The sequence below is a fragment of the Rhea americana genome, unplaced genomic scaffold (genome assembly GCF_003343005.1).
Source record: "Rhea americana isolate MKP2758 unplaced genomic scaffold, rheAme1 scaffold_27, whole genome shotgun sequence".
Classification (NCBI taxonomy): Eukaryota; Metazoa; Chordata; class Aves; order Rheiformes; family Rheidae; genus Rhea; species Rhea americana.
The window spans coordinates 2,985,510-3,001,609 of record NW_028186390.1 but is presented as its reverse complement, the minus strand read 5'-3'; the positions used below and the strand labels follow the sequence as shown (position 1 = coordinate 3,001,609).

The 16,100-nt window shown below is 37.6% G+C and overlaps 1 protein-coding gene across 1 annotated transcript in view; it reads left to right on the top strand.

Annotated features, from left to right (window-relative positions):
* The first annotated feature begins 11 nt into the window (after window positions 1-11).
* The window catches only part of ZFYVE9 (zinc finger FYVE-type containing 9), a 58,616-nt gene continuing 42,527 nt past the window's right edge, over window positions 12-16,100 (top strand). Inside the window, exons 1-2 of the mRNA XM_085308033.1 lie at window positions 12-179; window positions 15,764-15,868. The gene's annotated coding sequence lies outside the window, so the exon portion shown is untranslated. The remainder of the gene's footprint in view (window positions 180-15,763; window positions 15,869-16,100) is intronic.

Sequence of the window (16,100 nt, the reverse complement as noted above, 5' to 3'; positions counted from 1 at the left end):
CTGCGGCGGCCTCGGCCGCGGAGCCAGCGAGCGAGCCCGGCTGGCGGGTGGTGAGGGCGGGCGCCGGCCTCTCCAGCGCTCGCGGGCTCTGCGGGGCCCGCCCGGCAGCGAGCGGCGGAGCGGGGCCGCCGGAGATCGCCCTCGCCATGCAGAGCCGGCGGCGCCTGCCGCCTCCCGAGGTGAGTGAGTGGCCCCGAGGCCCGCGGAGGCCGGGGTACCCCGCTGCCCAGGCCCCTGCCTCCCGGCCCCGCGGGCGGGCGGGGAAGGCTCCGGCGCCTCAGCGGAGCCGCTGCGTCGCCGCCAGCGCCCCGGCGCAGGCCTGGGGGGCTCCTCACTGCCGCCTCCCCCGCACGCCGCCCGGGCTGGGGGAGGGGGGAAGGGGCGCTTCGCCGCTGAGCGGGAGGGCAGCGCTCGCCCCTCAGCCCTCGCCGGCGGCGACGCTGGCCCTCCGGGACCCCCCACCCGCCCTTCTCCTCTATCCCGGGGGGCGCCCCCCTCTGCCCGGCGCCTTTCTCCCAGCTCCGGGCACCCCGGAGCAGGGGCCGAGCTCTTGCCGCGCTCCCTGGGGGGCTCCGCTGGTGGCGGGACCCGCCGTGCGCCGGCGAGGCGAGGCGAGGCGAGGCCGCTCGCGGGCCGCCCGGCGCGCAGCCTCGGCTCCCCGGCCGCGCGGGGGAGGGAGCCGCTTCGCCCCTGGGGCGCTTTTCATGGCCTCGTCGCCGGTCCCTGCCCGGGCAGGGGACGCGACTTGCTCGTCGCGGTGTGTAACAAGTCACTCCGGCAATGGTGGTAGCGATGGAGGGGGATGGGGCGGGCGTTTTATAACATCTCTACTTACGTGAAACTGTGGTCGCATCGCACTCTAAGAATAACTGGCACTCTTGGCATGTCAGGCTTTTTGCAGAGGTGGGTTGGTTACTTGCTCATAAATGTTATGGTTAAATAGGTGCGTGTGGCGGAGGATGGCTGAAGAACTGTTTTTATCTTGTTAAACAGCCTGAGAAACAAGTAACAGATGGGAATTGATAGACTTTGTATTTTAGTGTTAACTATCATGTTTATTTATAGACAAGATTATTTTGTGGCAAAGGTTTTATAGAGGGCTTCTTTTTTTGCATATTTTCATTCAGTTAAAATATTGGAAGCTGATTAAAACATGAAATCTTAAAATTCAGCAACCTTTATTTAAGTATGGGTGTATTAGATGATAATTTCTGAATAATCCTATCCTGAATATTTTGGTCCAGACTGAATCCAAAACTAGAAGGAGCCGTATATAAACAAGTGAAATAAAAAGATGTTCTACTTTAGCAAAAGCTTTTATTTTCTTTGGGCAGCATTTTATTGACTAAGCAATGTTTTAAAACACTGTAATTAACTTTTATTAGCAGATCATTTTTGATTGCATGGAACAAATCCAGATTTTAGATATACTGTTAGTGGTTGAAACAGCATCAAAATCCTATGTTAATGCATAAATCCGGTAATGGACTTGTTTTTTTAGGTTATGGCATGTGATAGAAAATAGAAGAACAGCCACCTTGACCCAAGAGAGACAATAAAAATCTCTTCAGAGGTTTGGGGAATCTGAAATAGAGTCTTAATAAGGACCCAAAATCTCAGAGAGGCCTCCGTCTAAGTCAAGCCCTGATGTAACCCTAACTACTTACCATCTTCAGACACCCTATGATTGATTGATTCTATAATTGCCCATTGCTTTATGCTGCCTTCTTTAATGCATGAAAAGCGGAAGAAAATTCTCCCCCAAACTGTAGTATTGAGTCCTGTTACTGGCTGTTCATTTTGTATATTAGTTTTGAGTTAGTTATTACACTGGGATGTAAACACTTTCAAACACACATTTTAGGATTTGAGGCCTGGGGCTAAGATTGAGATTTTATATATATATATATATATATATATTTTTTTTTATATATATATATATATAATATAATATATATATATATTCCCCCCCGTTTGGCACATATGTTAGTCTGTCTCAGGGAACAAAGGTAGAGAATACACAAAGGAAACTGCACTATTAAAACTTGTAGCCAAGGAATGATAGGCTTTTAATGTCTGTTTTTGCATGTCCACTAGCTATGCAAACTTTAGTAGAAAATAACTTGCTAGGTTTTCAGTGTACGGGCTTTTTATAAAAATTATCTGGAGATTATTTTGCAGAAGGTTCAGTGTGAAGTTTTGCTGTTGAATAAATGACCAAAAAGAAATAGTTTTTGGAGAAGTTATGGATTAATGTTTCATTGGTCAGAAAAATTTTTTTGGTTTACTAAACGAAGAATCTTTCAAAGTAAGTTTCCTCATAGAAAATCAGGTGGGGATAATAGCTTCAGTGCACAGTTGGATGTGAATACTGATGAATCAGTTTCATCCAGAATGTTATTGGAAGATACCAATGTAGTCATAGACTACTTTTAAACTTTTGTATAAAGCCGACCTTTCTAAATGTGATTTGAGATTAAATTGTCTGAAGAAATTAAAAGTTGGCCTGTTTTAGAGCTCTATTTGATATTCTTTGAGAGCTGAATTTTGAAACGAACAAAAATGTAAACTAACCTGCTTAGTTTTCCTGAGATATGTTGAGAGATGTGTCTGTATAATGATATTGAAAGTCTACAGAACATTTTTATTGAGGAGAAATACATAGTCAAGAGTAAGTGGCTGAAGGTAAGTTAAAATATTAAGATACAAGTAATAGAAGCAGCTTTTGTGTTAGTTTCAAATGTTGGTTACATCTTACAGCACTGAGAAAATGTAATACTGTGGGGATTTTAAAAGATGTGTAGAGGTTCCTTTGTTTACACAGTAATTTCTACTTAAGTTTCTACTTAAATTAAAATTCAGGATATGTTTATACAGATTTATTTGACTAGCTAGTAGAAAAGACATGCTGTCTGGTTATCAGCTTGATCATTATTAGAATAGCACACTGAGAAGAAGCATTCTTAAGAATGTGATCAAGGTGAACAGCCATTATGAAGATAAAAATATTTCTGTTTTTACAAACATGTAAAATACTTTCCTATTTATTGTTTAGCTTTCTGGCTTTCACTTCATTGAAACTAAAACCTAACTTAATATAAAATGTGGGGTTTTTTTGGCTATTAAGACTCTTAAGACATTCCACATGTAGATTTTTAAGGTATTTTGTTAGATCTTAGTGAGTGCAATTCTCAACTGTTACGTGTGAGAGGGAATGTGTTTATGTTATATTGGGGATATTTAAACTCTCTGTCATTTCTTTAAATACATTAGTTAACAGAGAACATTACAAAACATTGAAGTTTCTAGGACTTTTTCATTGAGTTTAATGGAGCACTGCACTCGGTGTTTTTGTCTTTGAAAGATCTTTGTTTCCTGAGTGCGCTTTATGATGTTTTCTCCATTTGCATCATTTACATGGTTAGTTTGGGGTATTCAGAGTTCAGGAGCGGACAAGTGAAATATGAAGAATATTTTTAAGTTTATGTTCATTTTTTTCTCTGAATCTTTCCAGTGTTGTTTTGTGATTGTATTACTGTTGTATTTCTAGAAGAGATAACTAGAAATGTGTAATATTGATGCTCATTTTTCAGAACAACAGTCCTCCTAGTAATACAGCAGCATCAGATAGGTTGAAGGTGAATGATAGAGAAAATCCATAAATGGTCATTCAAACTATTTTTAAGATTGTTATTGGAAAAAATCTAATTAGTTTCTAAACATAGATTAAAGATAAATGATGTATAGCCAGGAACTTACAGGTGACCGCACTGGGTAGATTGTTCTTTCAGAAATCTGCTCAAACAGGAGAAAACTTAGAGAAGCAAGTCCAGTCAGTTGAATATTACACAGGCCTAGCTCCATTATAATGAGTAAAAGCAGAAAAAGCAGTGGTAAACTGTATGAAAAACAGGCATTGAGTCAAAGTCTGTAGATTTTCTCTGTTTTAGGGAGTGTGGAAATACAGTGCTCTTTGAATAGCTTGTAAAATATCTTCATTAGAGCATTTCTGAATATTCTTGCTTGAGTTTAATTCAATTGTGAAGGTCAGTGAGGAGAGCATTTTTTATTTTTAAAAAGCTTTAACTCTGTTTTACTTCAACCTAAAACTTGATCATTCTGAAATGTTGGTATGTGGCACTGTGACCCTGTGACAGTCTTGAAGTTACGGTGTCCATGTATGATGCTTTTTACATATTTTACCCTCAGGGTCTAGTGTATGTTGGGCAAATCAAAATATGGATTTCAGTGTTAGAGTTTTACTTGCATCAGTTTTTTGGTTGTCTCTATGCTCTGGAGTAGCAATTACTAGGCCTTCATATTGAATCATTTGCAGGTGGTGCTTATGGCTATACTTTTCTGTATTATGTACTCTATATACAATATAAAGATATCCTTGTCTTATTTGTTGTCTATTACTTAAATCTCTGATATTTTGATAGGAACTGAAACTACAAATCTACCTTATGAGTCAGTGGGAATCACCACAGTATCAGTTGTTTGAGAAAATACATTGAAGGTCCAGAAGCATCCAGGTGTGCTCAGCTAGGATCATCTATGTTTTTATGTCAGAAATTGTATTGCATGCTGCTATTAGACATTTTTGCTTCTTCTTATTTATTTATTTATTTATTTACCTTTTCTTTTTAATAGCAACAGGAGGTTCTATGGCCTTTTCAGGGACTGATTGCATAATGCAGTTGAAAAGGATGTTGTCAGTTAATAATTTTTCTTAAAATTATTTTGGTGGGGTTTCTGTTATTGGTTCAGTTCCAGCATAGTAACAAAGGTGGAAAGCTTTTTAGTGGAGGCTTGAGGCATCAACTGGTATTTTAGATAGTGATGCTGAACACTGCTTTAGGGTATGGCTTTGTGTATAAAATAATGTAGTATCATGTCTTCACTAGTATTTTCCTGCTTGTTGGCCTGGTTGGAGCTGAACTGATGTTCACAGTAGTGAGAAAAAAACCCTTAAAACCTGAAGCAGACAAAGCTGTAACTTTTTTTTTTTCTTTCTCATTTCTGTCATCCATGTATGAAAATACTTCTATGTTGAAAATTTCAGTTTGGTAACTATTTAGAATTGTTCCCCAGCTATTCTTGATAAACAAAGAGGAATTAGGCATGATCAGAGACTTTGAAAATATTTTGAGCCTTTGCTTATGTTGGGAAAATCCCTGGCCCAATTAAAAGTTAGAAAATATAAATGCAATCTAGTACTTTATGACTATATTTACTGCTAATGATTTTGCTGGGAGTCTTACTGTCCTTTTGTGCTTCAGTTTTCCCAAAGAGCAGTTGTGGGCCTGCCTGAAAAGGCGAAGTGTTTGGTGTGTATCTTAAGTGCAGTGCCTGTTGTTTTGTTAGTGAAGAGTTAGTTGGGAGGAACGTGTCCTTCCCTCTTCCCAGCATACAAAGAATCCAGAGGTCATTTCCTATCAGGTGATAATTGTAAATTAGGCCATATGTATGTCAGAGTTTCATTTGTGCTCTGTCAATCACAGCAGTGCCATAACTGCCCTAGTAACGCTTTTCAGCCTTATTTCTGGATTCTCTCTCTCTTTTTTTTCTTTTAATTACTGTAATATGAAAGTTTTTATTTAATTCTACAGTAAGCTGAAACTTTGTATAAAAACTTGAAGCAGAACTCTTAGTCTTTATACACATGCTTCGAGTACAAGATTTATATTTCTCTCCAAGTTTTAAAGGGAAGTARTAAAGGTGAATTACATTAGAAGATTCATGGAAGATTATCAGTGAAGGAACATACACTGGTATATTTTTCTAACAAGTAGTGTAATGAACTTAAAAGGAGATGGTAATGTTCAGTGCAAGAAGCAGATCAAAGAGCTTTCTAAATCCCGTAATAGCTTCTCTATCTGTGAATGACACTGACTATTAGAGAAGCTTTTCTATTTCTAGATTCAGTTTTGTAGTGTCAAAACACTGCTTTGAACTCAATGTACATGTTCACCTACTAGTTTGTGCTGTAAGCATGATCTGGATTGTTGATTTAGGATCAGTAAAATAAAAGTCGAGTCAGTTGTAGCTGTGAATATATAGTGTATATAGCTATTGTAAATACAAGAAGAATTGGCAGATAAGGTGCATATACATAACATGTATTATTCAATATGTTGTCTGTTTAGATTGTTGGAAATTTGGGAGGTATTACAGGAGAAAAATTCAAGATAGTTTTAGATCTGTTTTTTTCCCCACGTGATTTATTATTTACTGTATTTTTCTATCTTCTAGCCTGAACGATGAAACTGTTCTCTCATCTCTTTACTTCTTGTACGACAGCTTTGCTTTTCTGATTCTCAGGCCACCATTTTTAAAATGGTTAGATTTTAAGATGAAAGTTTAAGAACAGTGGCATTAGTAGTAATATGTGAGGCCTAGGCTCTGGTGATCCTAATTCCTCTTTCTGATCTTGGGTGTGCCACTCCTGGAGGATCTCCAGGAGGTGAACTTGGTGCTTCATGCAGAGCGTTGCTCAGGTGATCATGGCCGCTGCTCTTTTTTGAAGATAATTGGCAGCAGTAAGTCTGTGTTGGCTCTTCAAAAGCTGCAGTTCTGAGCTTTGCATCTCAGTGTAAACAAAACCTAGTTTACTTCTACAGATTGGGGAGCGTGGTGATTGAAGAGGTAGCACATTTGTTTTTCCTGCTTGTGTTGTAAAGAAGGGAAGGTGTGGGGGGGTGTTGGTAATCTATTGCAGAAAGGGAAATATCTGGTAGTGGTGATTCCTGAAGTAAGCACAGTATGATGTGGAAAAACTTATATTTTGGACCTCTGTGTATGTCAGTTCCACCAAGTTTTGAATAGGGGTAATGCTTACCTGTCTTTTATAGGACATCACAGATCCAGAGAGCGTGCTGCCTGATGCCATGCAAGACTTAGGACAGAGAACTGGRCTTGATTAAGCTGAGGCTCCAGAGAGCTTAGTGATTCAAGAATCAGCAGAGTCAGCGCAGTGTGTTGGTCCAGTCTTGCAAACTGGTAAAGGAACTCTTAACCACACTAGCTGAACCAGTGGGAACCTAACTCCGGGTTAATTTCTGATGTCAACAACCTCTGTTCTGACCATAATTTTGCAGAATTTCTGAGAGGTTTTGTCAGCAGCAGAAATTTTTTTCRCAAGATCTGAAAATGAGGAGAACTGTGTTTTGTTTTAAATTAGAAGATACCATTAGATTCAGTTTACACTATAAAACTCATTCAGTGTAAATGTACTCAAGTGAAGGTACTTTATAAATAAWCATATTGTTCTGCAGTAAGTGGAATAAAAGAAGGTAGGTTTTCTGCAATTTAATTTTTTTTGTCACTTAGTATCTCTTCCCTCTCTCTTCCCCCTCTGCAGTAACCCCAGCTTTTTAACATAACATCTTATTTTTGTTTTTTCCAAACCTCTGTGGATATTGATTGCCCAGCAGGTTGCTGCCAGAAGTACATATGCCAACTGAATTCTCCTTGCTTTTTCCTCAGAGGAACAGTCATTTGGATTTGTTTTCACTATGCAGATACTAATTTTCATTGAAGTTATTTTTTGGAAAAAACTAGTGGTTTAAAAGTGGACAGTGTGATCCCATAATCTCCATTTCTATAGGAAATAAGGCCAAAAAACCCCACCACACATGTGGTGCTGACCACATATCCAGTATTTAAGTCGTCTTCTAATTTGTGTGCTATTGAGACTATGAATACTGAGTTTTTTTAGTAGGGTGGAGGAAGCACAAAAATTGCATAGTTTAATGTATACCATGTAACCATACCCAACAAACTGATCAGGTCAGTGTAATTTTTTATTGTGCACTGTAATGCAGATAAGCAGCATTATGTATGTGTTGGGATCATATCAGAGGCAAATTTCCTCTTTCTGTGTTAATTTTTATTTCATTTGTCTCTTTGAAATTRCATGCTCTTCAATAATGCAGTGTAAATGCATGCTATAGACTGCTTTTGAGAGTTGTGTTTTGTAGCAAAAGGGCAGGTATCTCATCTATCTCCTTTTTGGAGTCTGCTTCAGTAAATAGCCACTGTTTCCATTTATGCGCCAGTTTGATAGTCCAGCAGAGCATGTTAGTTGATGTTAGGTTACAAAGTTACACTGTGAGTGGAATATTGGTTAATTCAAAATGACTTTTTGTGTAAAGCACACTTAAATTATGTTATTAACAGATTGCTTTAAATGATATATATTGAAATAGCCAGTTAACTGAAACATCAAATTGCATTGATTGTAAGGATTTCATACTGTGTTTGTATAAATGATGAAGGCTGAATAAAAACCCAGTATACTTCATGCAGCACAGTGTTTTCTTGATTCTTTTATAAATGTAATTTTAAGAGGTCATTACTTAAATTGTGCACGTAGTCTTGTGCTTAAAAGTTTATACTTTCTAGTAACTCTGTTAGTGTATTGGCATAATATCCTTTTCTTTTATATTGTGCTTACCTTAGCCTTAGTTAACATGTCATTTGTCAAATACATTTTAATCTATAATTTAAATTTACATATACATAGATTTTTTTTTATACTCCTGTAGAATGAACATGGATTTTCTTACGATGAGAATTAGAAATTGTTTCTCAAAACTGGCAGTGGTTATGTGTAAATTTAGTGTCTTTGCTCACTCATTCTTTTCCTGTACTGGTTACTGTTCAGTTTCATTTCTGTTCAAATGGCTTGTAGATATGGTTGTACTTTCTTCTGCTTTGAGGAAATGTGTGAAGAGTAGCTCTTCTGTAGATAACAAAACTTGCCTGAAGTAGATACTTCAAATATACAGCTGCTTGAGGGAAGCAGGTGGCTGTGTTGATTGTGGATCTTAGATGTGTGTGTACATGTCAAAATTGTGTTAAGTAGTGAAAAAGACTTGAGGGCATAAATGAATTCAGGAAGGAACCATGATGTCAATAATGATGATGATAGGTGGAAAGCAGGATGACAGTAACCATGTTATTTTTTGTTTTGACCATTATTTTAGCCATCTGAATTTTAGTTTTTTTTTCCTTCTTTTTTTGATAGCTCTTGTGTCCAAAGACTTTCATTTATGTTTGCAAAGTGTTGGCATTGAGACTGCTCCTGCGTTTCTTCAACCATTGCTAAGAATGAGGACTAATATTTTGTGGTTAATAAGGTCTTTTACAGCTGGCTTACACCTGCGCATCTGCACGGTGATGTTGAAACATAAAGATTTTTTCGTTTTTTGGCGGGGAAGGAAGGGAGCCTGGGTAGTGAGAAAGCAAGTGGACACAGGAAGAAGTGATTGAGGAAAAATTGTGTTTTAGAGAGGAATGTAAGACTAGYGGACCAAGAAAACAGAACACAATTTAAAAAAGAGAGTTGAAAAAAGAATGAAGGATTCATGGCTGAACAGAATCAACAACCATATCAGCAGATGAACTTTCAGAAGAAGCTGCTTAGGTTTCCCAGGTTTGGAGTCTCTGAGAGTGTTGCATCTGGTCTTTGGAACATGTGGAATCTTTAGAACTGAAGATCTGTAAGATTTCTGAAAATGATATTTTGACTCGTTATTAGTGATTGCTTTTAAAAGTTTTGTTTTGCATCCATTAAGCCTTCATTTCCTGTGGTAACATACGAGGGCTACAAACAATGATACAGAATTATGGACACCTACTTTTCTAACTAAATGTTTTGAGTCTGACAAATTCTGAGTAAATATCTGGATTGGTACCTTGCACCATGGGAGCAGTTTGAAAAAAGCTTTAAAGTGAATCTGAGTTGTTACTCACCGTTTTCTATTGGTTAGCATTTAGYCCCTTCAGCACTATTAGAAGTACTTTAATGGGCCTTGGTGTAAATGAGAACTTAGAAATGGCATTGCACTAGTAAATAGCGTTGCACTAGTTGTATTGGCTTGTACTGAGTTACTAGGCACAGGTGATTTTGGATKTAATGCACAGTGAGCATCAGCAACATAGTCGGATCATGGTCACAAACATCTGGCAACGGGACTTTGTTACTTCTGACAAGACAAAGTAGTTTATAATGGATTGATATTATAAATATATGAATCAGTCTAATCTCAGCATGATATAAGTAGAAAGGTCAACACAATAGCAGAAATAAAATTGCTAGGGGGAATTAAAAGTTACTTCCTTTGAGATAATTTCATGTCAAAAAAGATTATGAGAAAAACATTCCTAAACCTCTSTGTTTACTTCCAGAGGCTCACAGTAATCCAGCTCTACAAAACATAGGATTTGAGAAATAATAACTCTTATTTGTCTATCTGTACACTGTTTCCTATTAAAAAGGTGTGTGTGTGTCAAGATTTTAGAAAACTCTTCTTTTGTGTAGATAYTGGATGAGTAAAGACCACAGTAAGGCTGGAGAAAGGAAGTATCCACGGGTGTTGATAAAAGTAACTTGAGTAGCTGATAGCACACTTTTCAGTCAAAAGTGAACGTAGACTTTCAGACTTTGATTCTGTACAGATTGTTCCTTTTCTAAAGATGAGCTGAGTGCATTAATCGTGTGGCTTCCTGCTGCTTCTCTCCGCAGTGGGTACACCTCAGAGTGATGTGCTAGGAAATGGTAGCAGAGGGGTTTCCCTCTTTGCCTGTTGTCCTTTTCATCAGTCCCATTCTGGTTGCGTGGGGCGTCTGGCTTTTGTTACCAGGTATGGGTTTTGCTAGTGGTACCTACCGGTATCAGTTTGTCATGGGTTTTACGAAAAGGGCATTTCCTTGGCAGCAGTAGGCATTGAATTACTGATTCTAGGGGACCTTGCCCGGTTTCTCCCACRTTACCCAAATCGAAGAAACGTTTAAGTTATCCCAAGTATGCAGATCATTCAATAATATGAACTTTTTTATTCTATGCATTTTACTTTGGTTGGTATTTGAATAAAAATTAACTACTATAGTATGCTATATTTACTTTTAAAAATATATATATTTTTAAAACTATTGTTAAGTGACTAAACATTGTTACGTGGCTAAAGTGTTGTGTGGAATCATATTCAGTTAATATTTAATTTAATACACCGTTACATGAAATTTTTGTTTTTATAGTGTTTTAAACTTGGTGATTGCTAAAACTTTTAATTGGCGTTTTATAAAACATTAGATTTATAAAACATTTGGTTTTGAAAAGAAGTTCACAAGCATATGAATAAGTTCAGGAAGGGTTTTTTTTCTCTCTCTCTCCCCCTTCCCCCAACTGTGCACCTCTGGAAAAAACTTGCATTGAAGGCAGTATAGTGGTGTAAACCTATCTATTTGTTCTTTAAGAGAGTTGGTTATGGATACTTTTCAAGCCAGTCAAAAGTAGGGACAGAAGAGGGACATGTGGTTCTTGTGTCTAGGTGCTGAAGGCCCTGGCCTTTGTACTGTCCTTAAGAAGTTTTGTGTTCCTTTCTTTTCTTTCTCCTTCTTTTTTTYTTCTTCTGACAAGATCRTGTTTTGTGTCAAGAAAATAAATAAATTTATTTCTCCTTGCAATAGAAAAAGGGGTAGGGAATGGAATTTATTTTCTTCTATAAACTGTTATAAATGGGGTGTCCTTTTCAGTTGGGCTGCTTTCTGTTGTTTACTAGAGGGCAAAGSTTGGTTGGTTTATTTATTATTATTGCTTTAATTTTTCTTATCATCCTGTTAGTTTTGACTGCCATACCTTCTATAATGCCTCTTTGAAGTTGCTGCTCCTTTGACTTCCCTACTGCCGCTCTGGCACGCGGAATGTCTCCTCATGGAAACTTGGCCAGAGACAGAAGTGGAAGTAATAGCTTTAAAATGGCATAGGCAGAAGTAAAGGGAAAAAAGCCCTAAATACTAGTGAAACAGAGAAACTGTATTCTGCTTTGTGCATCGTCCATCTCTGTTTGTGGAATTGGTAGCAAAACCAAAACAACGCAACTTTGAAATAGTTTATCATTTGTCAGCTTTTGTAGGTAGATAAGTGTGGTATTCCACAGAAGCAGTCTACCATGCCCCAGTCTAATTTTTGCTTATTTTACATTGAATAATGGCAGCATTAGGGATTTATAGGAAATAAAAATGAAGAATATTTGATCTTGAGTTTTTGACATAAAAGAATTAGCGAAGACCATATCTTGTTTATATATGTTACATTTAATCTCCTGCTGCTAGTTTTACTATTTCTCATTAAATTATTATTACGGTGAGTTGTTATGGAATTCTCTAATCTTGAAGTGCCATTTTACAGGAGTTTTTTAGACAAAGTAATTCTGGAAAATTCTGTTGTTATTTGCCACTGTCCTTTAATATATTACATTTTTAAAAACATTTTTTTTGTTTCATTGCATGGCTGCAAATTTAAATTATTAATGAAATAGTTTATGTTGAAATGTTTAATAATTTGTGGTCTAATCTGAGGTCCTTGCCATTGCCGGGATTTTCATGTATATGACACARATATTACTACTGTCATATCACAAACATTTTATAAAGCTTGCTCTTCCCTTTATTTGACTCACRTTAGATAGAAACTGCCGTGTACTTTATCTCTGTACCAAATGAATAGCTGTTTGAGGGTCTTTTTAATGTTCAGGAAAGATAATGGTCTGGCAGCATTGGAGAGTGAAGCTTGCTTTCATTCACTCGGTATGGACATATACTGTCCATATGGATTTCTAGGTGCTGTTGTGGCACTATCTGAGAATTGATTTGGAGGACTGCCGAACTGGGAGGAGCATTCCTAAGTCTTTCTACTTGCATTATTCTTAAAACAAAATAACTCAAATGCATGTTCATATGAAACTGGACTAAAGTTGCTGCTTCCTTTGAGAGATGCCAAGAAGGAACCGTTATGACCTTACAAATTGTTGGGTACAAAGTAAATTACTSTTATTCCAAGTATTGCATCACTTGAGTGATCACCCTTTCCACTTGTGAAGATTTACCTTTCAGATGAACTGTTCGGATAACTAAAATAATTCACATAGAGTARCTGATGTGTTCTGAAACTTGCTAGCTCTTTCCACTCTCATTTAAATACACTGTTTTCCTATTAACGTAAACCTCTGCTATAGTATTTCTTCRTTATTGCAGTTTTTATTCTTGCGAGGGTTGGCACCTGAAGTATAATGATGTTATACATAGATTGGGCTTAGTCTCCCTGAATTTCCCATCGGRTGGTTCCAGAGTGAAGACAAGCTAGGAAAGCTAAGATACCAGCRTTGAAATCTAGGTTTGCGTTTATGCTAATACCCTGCCTAACTGATCTAGCAACAATAWAGTGCCTTGCTGCAAATGTATTCCTGCCTACTCAAAGACATCTTCTCACTGTTAGCATGCTGTAAAAGATCCTTAGTGGTGTTAGGAATTGGATCCTTGCCTGTARATGGAAGCATTTTTTAGCATCTCTTCATTCTTTGAGCTTCTTCCTCATTTTTTTTTTAAACACAGTATCAAAATTGCTTATTTTTCAGGTTCTTTCCATTCATTGTAGACTATTCTAGTTCATGTTAGTTCAGATTACTTTCATTTAACTTTGTAAACATTTTTTAACGTTCTTTTCGGTGGAAGATATTTCTAATCAGATATTTTTAGAACTTTTTTTCTTCTGCTCTTCATCGTCTCTTTATTCCAGGCACGTCTCTACTTGTCAWATTTCTCTTCAATTTCTGTTTTGCTTTTGCAGTAATTGGCAGTCACCCTCTTGGAGTTCCTGAGGGAAATCAAACATGTAGGGTATAACCAAAGCAGCACCTGAGTGATATCACTGTAGGGCAAGAGATAGAAAGTTCACTCAGCAGCAGAAGAGAACTTTTCATTAACTTTTTATTGGAAAAAGWGGTTAATTACATAGTCAGCTTACAGTTCTTTTTCTTTTTTTTTCAAGAARTCCAAACCTTACATTTAGTGTTTTAAGTGCTTTGTGTACGAATATATATTACATTCACATTTGTTTACATGCTTTGATTTTTTTGGATTGATCTTTGTAAGGAAAAATGGCTGCTGAGAGTAAGCATGGAATTGCAAACAGTGAGCTCTAGGACCTCTTGGTAGTATCTCTTTAGAGCTTTCTTTAGAAACTGGTAGTGTTTCTTTGGGTGCATGTTCTTCTATATTGAGTGATTATGGACAAAAAAGTTACATGGGAAGAATGGAGCAGGGAGGATGGATCAGAATAAAAAGAATAATACCGCTGTACTGTTGTTCTGAATACTCCTTGCCCAGCAGGTGTGGTGGCTTAGAACATTAGTACGAGCACAGCACGTTTCAGCGGTAGGTTGCTAGGTCTGATCTATTTGTGACTGGTTAAGATAGAAGTTTGTGGTTAATGACCTGTTAATGTGAAATGCGTTTGACTGTGATTCAGTTGACAGCCTTGTCACAAATCACTACCAGAATTTAGTAATAAATCTATCTTTTCAAAGGTGTCATGACAACTGAACCACTGTCCTCCATCTACAGGCCAGGGAGGGGACATGCTGATAGAAGTAACCTTGCCCTGGTGCCACGTGTACTTCGTCTCTCTTAAAAAGTCAAAAAAATCCACCTTGCAATGGAATTAAATTTTCCCACACCTTAATTTTTGCATGCATATGAAGCCTGTCTTAAGAACCTTGTAATACAATAAAGTCTACTTCCAAAATACCTAAATGTCCGCTTATCTTACAGAGGTAGAAATATTCATGGTATCTGAATTCTTAATTAGTGTACAGGAATGGTTCTGTTGGCATACAAAGCTGTATGATTTTATTCTGAATTTGGAAACAGTACTACTAGGAGTGCTGCTGTTCAGTTCATTAGTTTCCTGGAATTATTACTGTAGCTTATTTCTGAAAAGAATAATAAACAACCCTGGGAAAATTGTAGCATAACACTGAATATTGCTTTCGTGCACAGAGGACTGATTTTTTTTTTAGCTCTATTAATTTCACCAGAGTTTAAAGATTATTTTCTAACATGTGCTGCTGCTTCATCAAAGCACTAATAAATGTTTCGACTATTTAATAGGTGAAATAYCAGCACCAGCAAACCTTAAAGTATGAATTTAATTTAATTTAGTCCTTATTCTTGTTTAATTTATTTATTTRTTTTTGGTCATGGCAGTGTTGGATTCTTGAACTATATYGGCTGTTAGGATGCAGCCTGTGAAAATGAGCACCTGATCCTATAGAAATGCTATAGCTGGGGAACAAGATACATTTTCTGAAGAGCCTTTTCTGCTTGGATCCTCCCTGCTCTTGAAGGTTGATRCCGTGTTGTCCTTTCAAGAGAAGAAGCCTTAAGGAAGTGAAGGGAGACYAAGACTGTAGGAGGAATAATCTGAAGACAAAACCAGTTGTTTAGCTATAAAGAAATCAGTGGGAAGCTGATGAACGGAGTTTACAGAATTCTGAGGGCCATGAATTTTTGTTAAGTATCAAAGCTACTAGCTCTATTTTTAGAAGGCCTATTGTAGTGTAATATAATTAACTTCAGAGGCTACTCTATAAATTAAGCGTTACAGTCAAGGTCATCAGGGATATAAGGACTGTTGGAGTTGCTGCCTCATTCTGTGGGTTTACAATTAAATGAAGAATAATTGTAGGTAGGTAGCAATGTATTTTCTATTATCAGCTTTTTTCATCGGAATACTGGAGTGCAATAGCAGCATAGTGCATAGATCCCTGAATTAAAAGCTGCAAATGTGATCTAAATCATTTGGAGGCTTACAGCATTTGCCAAATGTGCCTTTGCTAGCTGTAATCATGCATGGAAAAAAACATGGCTTGTGGCAGAATTATCAATCATAAAACACATGTTTATATTTTCTTTTCAGGATCAAGTAGAACACACTGATTCAGCAGAACTGGCTGGTTGTGCTGCAGTCATCATGAGTAGGCACAGGGTCATTCGTTTCTTAACACATGTATAAGAGAGAAAGGTAAGAGGCAAGTTCTGTTTTAGAATATTATGATTCAGGGGTACGTACTTGAAATGCATATGTCTTTATGTGTGTACACCTACATACATGTACATACGTCTTGTACAGAAGATGGTGGATTTTTTTTTTTTTTTTAGCATTTTGTGTTTTCATTTTTACTGATAGCAATTGCTTTGTTTTAGAGCAAGGATATATCTTGTTTTGTGGGGGGAAGTGGACAAAATCTTCCTTT